This window comes from Cervus elaphus, chromosome 16 (genome assembly GCF_910594005.1).
Source record: "Cervus elaphus chromosome 16, mCerEla1.1, whole genome shotgun sequence".
Taxonomy (NCBI): Eukaryota; Metazoa; Chordata; class Mammalia; order Artiodactyla; family Cervidae; genus Cervus; species Cervus elaphus.
This window is the reverse complement of record NC_057830.1, coordinates 44,891,522-44,898,933: the sequence shown is the minus strand read 5'-3', so window position 1 is coordinate 44,898,933 and position 7,412 is coordinate 44,891,522. Positions and strand designations below refer to the sequence as shown.

At 37.4% G+C, this 7,412-nt stretch overlaps 1 pseudogene; it reads left to right on the top strand.

The window, feature by feature from the left end:
- The first annotated feature begins 6,089 nt into the window (after positions 1 to 6,089).
- Positions 6,090 to 6,991, top strand: LOC122710056 (annotated as a pseudogene).
- The last annotated feature ends 421 nt before the right edge of the window (positions 6,992 to 7,412 follow it).

Sequence of the window (7,412 nt, the reverse complement as noted above, 5' to 3'; positions counted from 1 at the left end):
TGCTTAGTGAAATATGTCAGTCACAGAAAGACAAATACTGTATGAATTCATTTATATGTTCATGGAGTCAAAAAGTGGAGTGATAGATGTCAGAGGCGAGAGGAGGGGAAAACAGGAACTTACAAATCAATGGACATTAAATATCAATTAAGCAAGTTAAATGAGTTCTAGAGATATACTGTACAAAAATCATATTAGTAGTCAACAATACTGTATTGTACACTAAAATATCTTAATTTGGCAGGTCTTATGTGAAATGTTCTTACCACAATAAAAGAAATCAAAGAGGACACAAACAGATGGAGATTTATACTGTGTTGATGGATTGGAAGAATCAATATTGTCAAAATGGCTATACCACCCAAGGCAATCTATAGATTCAATGCAATCCCTATCAAGCTACCAACAGTATTTTTCACAGAACTAGAACAAATAATTTCACAATTTGTATGGAAATACAAAAAACCTCGAATAGCCAAAGTAATCTTGAGAAAGAAGAATGGAACTGGAGGAATCAACCTGCCTGACCTCAGACTATACTACAAAGCCACAGTCATCAAGACAGTATGGTACTGGCACAAAGACAGAAATATAGATCAATGGAACAGAATAGAAGGCCCAGAGATAAATCCACGAACCTATGGACACCTTATCTTTGACAAAGGAGGCAAGGATATACAATGGAAAAAAGACAACCTCTTTAACAAGTGGTGCTGGGAAAACTGGTCAACCACTTGCAAAAGAATGAAACTAGAACACTTTCTAACACCATACACAAAAATAAACTCAAAATGGATTAAAGATCTAAATGTAAGACCAGAAACTATAAAACTCCTAGAGGAGAACATAGGCCAAGCACTCTCCGACATAAATCACAGCAGGATCCTCTATGACCCACATCCCAGAATATTGGAAATAAAAGCAAAAATAAACAAATGGAATCTAATGAAACTTAAAAGCTTTTGCATAACAAAGTAAACTATAAGCAAGGTGAAAAGACAGCCCTCAGATTGGGAGAAAATAATAGCAAACGAAGCAACAGACAAAGGATTAATCTCAAAAATATACAAGCAACTCCTGCAGCTCAATTCCAGAAAAATAAATGACCCAATCAAAAACTGGGCCAAAGAACTAAACAGACATCTCTCCAAAGACATACAGATGGCTAACAAACACATGAAAAGATGCTCAACATCATTCATTATCAGAGAAATGCAAATCAAAACCACAATGAGGTACCATTACACGCCAGTCAGGATGGCTGCTATCCAAAAGTCTACAAGCAATAAATGCTGGAGAGGGTGTGGAGAAAAGGGAACCCTCTTACACTGCTGGTGGGAATGCAAACTGGTACAGCCGCTATGGAGAACAGTGTGGAGATTTCTTTTAAAAAAAAAAAAAAAAAACTGGAAATAGAACTGCCATATGACCCAGCAATCCCACTCCTGGGCATACACGCCGAGGAAACCAGATCTGAAAGAGACACGTGCACCCCAATGTTCATCGCAGCACTGTTTATAATAGCCAGGACATGGAAGCAACCTAGATGCCCATCAGCAGATGAATGGATAAGGAAGCCGTGGTACATATACATCATGGAATATTACTCAGCCATTAAAAAGAATTCATTTGAATCAGTTCTTATGAGATGGATGAAACTGGAGCCCATTATACAGAGTGAAGTAAGTCAGAAAGATAAAGACCATTACAGCATACTAACACATATATATGGAATTTAGAAAGATGGTAATGATAACCCTATACACAAAACAGAAAAAGAGACACAGATGTACAGAACAGAATTTTGGACTCTGTGGGAGAAGGCAAGGGTGGGATGTTTCAAGAGAACAGCATCGAAACATGTATATTGTCTAGGGTGAAACAGATCACCAGCCCAGGTTGGATGCATGAGACAAGTGCTCGGGCCTGGTGCACTGGGAAGAACCAGAGAGATCGGGTAGAGAGGGAGGTGGGAGGGGGGGGTCGGGATGGGGAGTACATGTAAAGCCATGGCTAATTCATGTCAATGTATGACAAAAACCACTACAATACTGTAAAGTAATTAGCCTCCAACTAATAAAAATAAATGAAAAAAAAATCAGTCTTTCATAGTGAAGCAACTATATTCTAATAAAGGTATTAATCTTTTCAGAGACATCAAAAGCCAGAATAAACTGATTCCCCTTTACATTGTAGAACATTAATTTAATAGGATTACTTTTAAAAGCAATATGACTGTAATAAAAAAACTAACAGAAAATTAACTATCTATATCACATTAGAAATCATTAAAATGCAATAGTTAATCTAAATTAAACCATTCAGTAACCTTGAAAAAAAATAAGTATCAGCACAATATGATTACCAAAATCTAAATTGTAATTGGATTCCATCAGCTTTTTCCCTTTAATTCTCTCTTCATTTTCTTGGACCCAATCCAGGTACCACATTGTGTTGTCATCACGTTTCCCTAATGTCTGACCTGTGACAGATTTTGACTCTTTCCTTATTTTCCAGCCTCAATGATTTTAAGGAGTATGGGTGAGGTATCCTGTAGAATGCTTGCAGATATGGGTTTGCCTAATAATAGTAAGATGAGATAATAGATTTTGTGAAAAGAATATCACAGAGGTGAAGTTTCTCATCACATCATATCAGGGGGTAAATGTTGCCCACACTGCACCACTGGAGATGCTCCCCTTTATTTTTACTTCAGGTAATGTTGGTCATATTTACTAAACTTGACTGTGAGATTTGAAATGGAGTTGAGTTAATAAAAATTATTTCTACTGTGTTCATTTTCCTTGTTTAAATTCTATAGTTCTTGGTTTCTACACTGAATATGTGCTATTTCAATAATTCAATAAACAGAAGTAATTAATGGAATGGATGTGGTCGTGCAATCAAATAGAACAGTTATTTTATTTTTTTTCCCTTTATTTATTTTTTTTCCAGTGGGTTTTGTCATACATTGATATGAATCAGCCATAGATTTACACGTATTCCCCATCCCGATCCCCCCTCCCACCTCCCTCTCCACCTGATTCCTCTAGGTCTTCCCAGTGCACCAGGCCTGAGCACTTGTCTCATGCATCCCACCTGGGCTGGTGATCTGTTTCACCATAGATAATATACATGCTGTAGAACAGTTATTTTAAAGGGATCAGTTCATTGTCCAAACTTAATATTTAACTTTGTAAATATCTCTGCTTTAACTCTCAATGAATCATGATGATCTAAACGCTGGACCTTCATACTTCTCCCATATGTTAGAGTAAAAGTATGGACGAACAAGATTATGCCTGGCATATTGTAGCCATTCAATTAATATTTAATAATTATTTCATTTATAATTGCATAATTTTTATAATTGTAAAAAAAGTATCAGTGTGAGGAAGGGTCTGAGAGAAGTGATTTTAACCTACAAATGTTCATGTGAAATGCCCCTAACACTTCTCCAGGTTTTATAGAACACAAGAAAGAATTACATCAGAGAATTGTGATTAATTTTAATTATGTCAAGGCTTTAAGAGAATGAAGCAACAGTCTCTAGGGTTTATGCCCCATAGGTTGTGACTCTAGATATAAGACTATATCCATCACTCCCAACCAAGAGAGATCCTACTTCACTCATCAGCAGGTATGTACAATACCTCAGCAGCTCATGGAAAGCTGCTGTGTAACTCAGGAGCTCAGCCTGATGCTCTGTGATGACCTAGGAGGAGGCATGGGAGGGAGGGGGGAGTCTCAAGAGGGAGGGGATATATCTGTATATATCCCTTCCATCCAAAAGTAAATTAAAAAAATAAGAATCTAAACAAAAATTAATATTATTTTCAGAGTAGGGTATTAGAAAAAAAAGTGTGAGGGAAAATTTATCATTTAGACATAGAGAGTCCTTGAGTAATACTGAATCATTGTGAAAGTCACCAATCTGAACTGTAAAGGAAGAGGAAATTACTCAGCCGCCAGAGCTTTGGCTGAGAACTGGCTCAGCTAAGCCTCTGAAACAACAGGGCTTCCCTGGTGGGGCCGTGGTAAAGAATCTGCTGCCAGTGCAAGAGATGCAAGAGACTCGGGTTTGATCCCTGGGTTAGGAACGTCCCCTGGAGTAGGAAATGGTAACCCACTTCAATATTCTTACCCGGAAAAAATTCCATGGGCAAAGGAGTATGGCGAGCTACATACAGTCCATGGATTCACAAAAGAGTCTGAAGCAATGGAGTGACTGAACACAAACAAGGGCCTGGAATGGAGGGTTAGAAGAGCTCTGAGAATCTGTGGAAGGTGCATTATCACCAGCAATTTAAAAATAACATTTGCATCACAAAATCCATTGTGTGAAATAAAACATTAGTTTAATATTAATCTTCAAGTGGCCTAGACAAATCAGCTATAGTTAGAATGTCTAGCTTTGTGATAGATTGTCTTTTGAGGTTGTCTTTTTAAAATACATACTCAAACTTATGAGTATAGAAAGATATATTTATCTTGAATGCCTCAGTTTTACCTATGATCTGACATCACTGCTGAGCCATGTAAAATCTATTTCTTGAATTATGGGACTAGAGACAACCTTATCAGAAATGATAGAGAAAATTCCTGGTATGGCAGGGTCTAAGAGGCGTAGGTCACCAATTGTGCAAGCATGTGTGCTGAGTCTCTCAGTTGTGTCCTATTCTTTGCGACTCCATGTACTATATAGCCAGCCTGACTCTGCCCATGTAATTTTCCAGTCAAGAATACTGGAGTCGGTTGCCATTTCCTCCACCAGAGGATCTTCCAACCCAGGGACTGAACCTGTATCTCTTGCATCTCCTACATTGGCAGGTGGGTTCTTTGCCACTGTCCCCCTGAGAAGTCATTGGTCACCAATTAGAGAAATACAATTATTTTCTACTAACATTTTCTCATGAAATATTATCACACTGCAGTACTACCTTAAATGTTTGACCTTTCTCTTTTACAGGTAACATAGGGATGGAATAAATGTCTTTATTTATGGACATTTCTATGTTAGAATCTTTAGTAGTGTTAGTTAAAATTTTCCTAAGTTCCTTTCTCATCTCATCTGATGCTGCCTTCTCATATAGCTCTCTGATATGTACACTTTCATTGGGCAATTTCCCATAAATTTAAGATCACTAGTATGTGACAAGTTGGGACATGATTATGAATAAGTGAAGTATCTTAGTACTAAGACGTTTAACATAGATTCTGTTGTAGACAAATGGAAAATTTGTGGGAGTCTGGATCAAGATTCCAGCCACAGATGTGTAGATTGATCCTTATTTGCATGTTACAGGGAAAGTCAAGGATCTCTGGCTTCTGTTTTGTCATGTCTTTGATAAAGACCTAGACTGTATTATCCTTATTATTTGTTCAATGTTATTATTCCACAAGCAATGAGGTGGGATTGATAATTAGGGCTCACTGTGTTGAGAAGAACACTCTGAAAAAATTAACTAAGGTTTATTTTTACAATAGACTTACTGAGTCAGAAACAAAAGTAAATGTTAAAGTATCATGTGGAATTAACAATAAAGGCACAGGTACAAACTGTCAGAGGGTTCATTCATAGTGTCATGTTGTGAACATGTGATGCAAAATGTAATTTATTTAGAATTTTCTCACTTTTGCTACTAGTTTTAGGACTGAAATAAATAACTGAAATAAATAACATTAGTGTTATTATTAAATAAATAATCAGGTATGGTACTAGGCTAGGTTAATCTTTTATCAATTTATAATGTTCAAGAGGACCTAAAAGTGCTATAGAAGGATTTCACTGAAAATAACTTCCAAGAATTTTGACTTCATATTATCTCTAAATACTGAAATTATAGTTCAGAGCTAAAAAGTTCAATAATGATGCCGTGCTATTTAAAGAAAAATTTAAATGGTTATCTTTTGAAAATTTTAGACATTTAGCAATTGTGCATAAGAAACACAGAGAGAGGTTCTAAAAGTTAGACACTTTGCTTCATCTTCCAGGTTTGGAAAGGAGTAATTAACTGAGGGTCTTACATCCTCATTTTCTCTAATATGTTTGTTTCCAGGGCTGATTCAGATTCTGACAAACAGAAGCCATGATTCTATCAGAGAGAAATAAAAGTGGGGCAGTGTTCACTCTCCTGGGCTTCTCCGATTACCCAGAGTTTCAAGTGACATTCTTCACCATCTACAGTGTCACTGTGGTAGGGAATCTTAGGATGATTGTAATCATCAAAATTAACCCCAAACTGCACACTCCCATGTGCCTTCTTTGTGGATTTCTGTTATTCCTCCATAATTGCTCCCAAGACCACAGTGAATCTCATTGTAAAAGACAAAACCATTTCATTTGTAGGTTGTATAATGCAATACTTTTTCTTTTGTACCTTTGTGGTGACTGAGTCCTTTTTATTAGTTGTGATGGCCTATGACCGCTTCATGGCCATCTGCAACCCTCTGCTCTACATGGTGGCCATGTCCCCAAGACTCTGTGTGATGTTAGTAGCTGGATCTTATGCTTGGGGAGGGGTGTAGCTTGCTCCTTGACATTCACATGTTCTGTTACCAAATTATCATTTCAAGGTTTCAACACAATCAACCACTTATTCTGTGGGTTATCCTCCCTGCTTTCCCTCTCTTGCTCTGATACTTATCTCAACCAGTTGCTGCTTTTCATTTTCGCCACTTTTAATGTGGTCAGCACACTCTTCATCATTCTCCTGTCTTATGTGTTTATTGTTGTCATCATCCTCAAGAGGCGTTCAGCCTGTGGTCGCCACAAAGCCTTCTCCACCTGTGCCTCCCACCTGAGCACCATCAGCATCTTCCACGGCATCATCCTCTTCCTCTACTGTGTGCCCAGCTCCACAACCTCCAGGCACACGGTCACAGTGGCATCTGCGTTTTACATGGTGGTCATCCCCATGTTGAATCCCCAATCTACAGACTGAGAAATAAGGATGTCAAGGACACAGTCTCCAAGGTTGTTGGGCTCTAAATTGATTTCTTATTGAGCATTATAATAATTAGAGTTTGTTCTTGATATGTAAACAAAGTGTAGCTACAAAGGTTGGTTTTTAAAGATAAGTTTAAATTAATGAAGGGTTAATGCTATAAAATTAATGGTTGCCAGGAGAGGAAAGAAGTTTGGGGGAAAGGGTTAGTTTGGGAGTTTGGGATGAATGTGTAAACTCTGCTATATTTAAATGGATAGCCAACAAGGATCTGCTGTATAGCACATGGAACTCTGCTCAATGTTATGTGGCAGCCTGAATGGGATGATAGTTTGTGGGAGAATGAATATATGTATATGTATGGCAGAGTCTCTTCGCCATTTACCTGAAACTATCAGACCACTGCTTGTTAATAGGTTATATCACAATAAAAAAAAAAAGTTAAAAGAGAATTATTTAAATAGA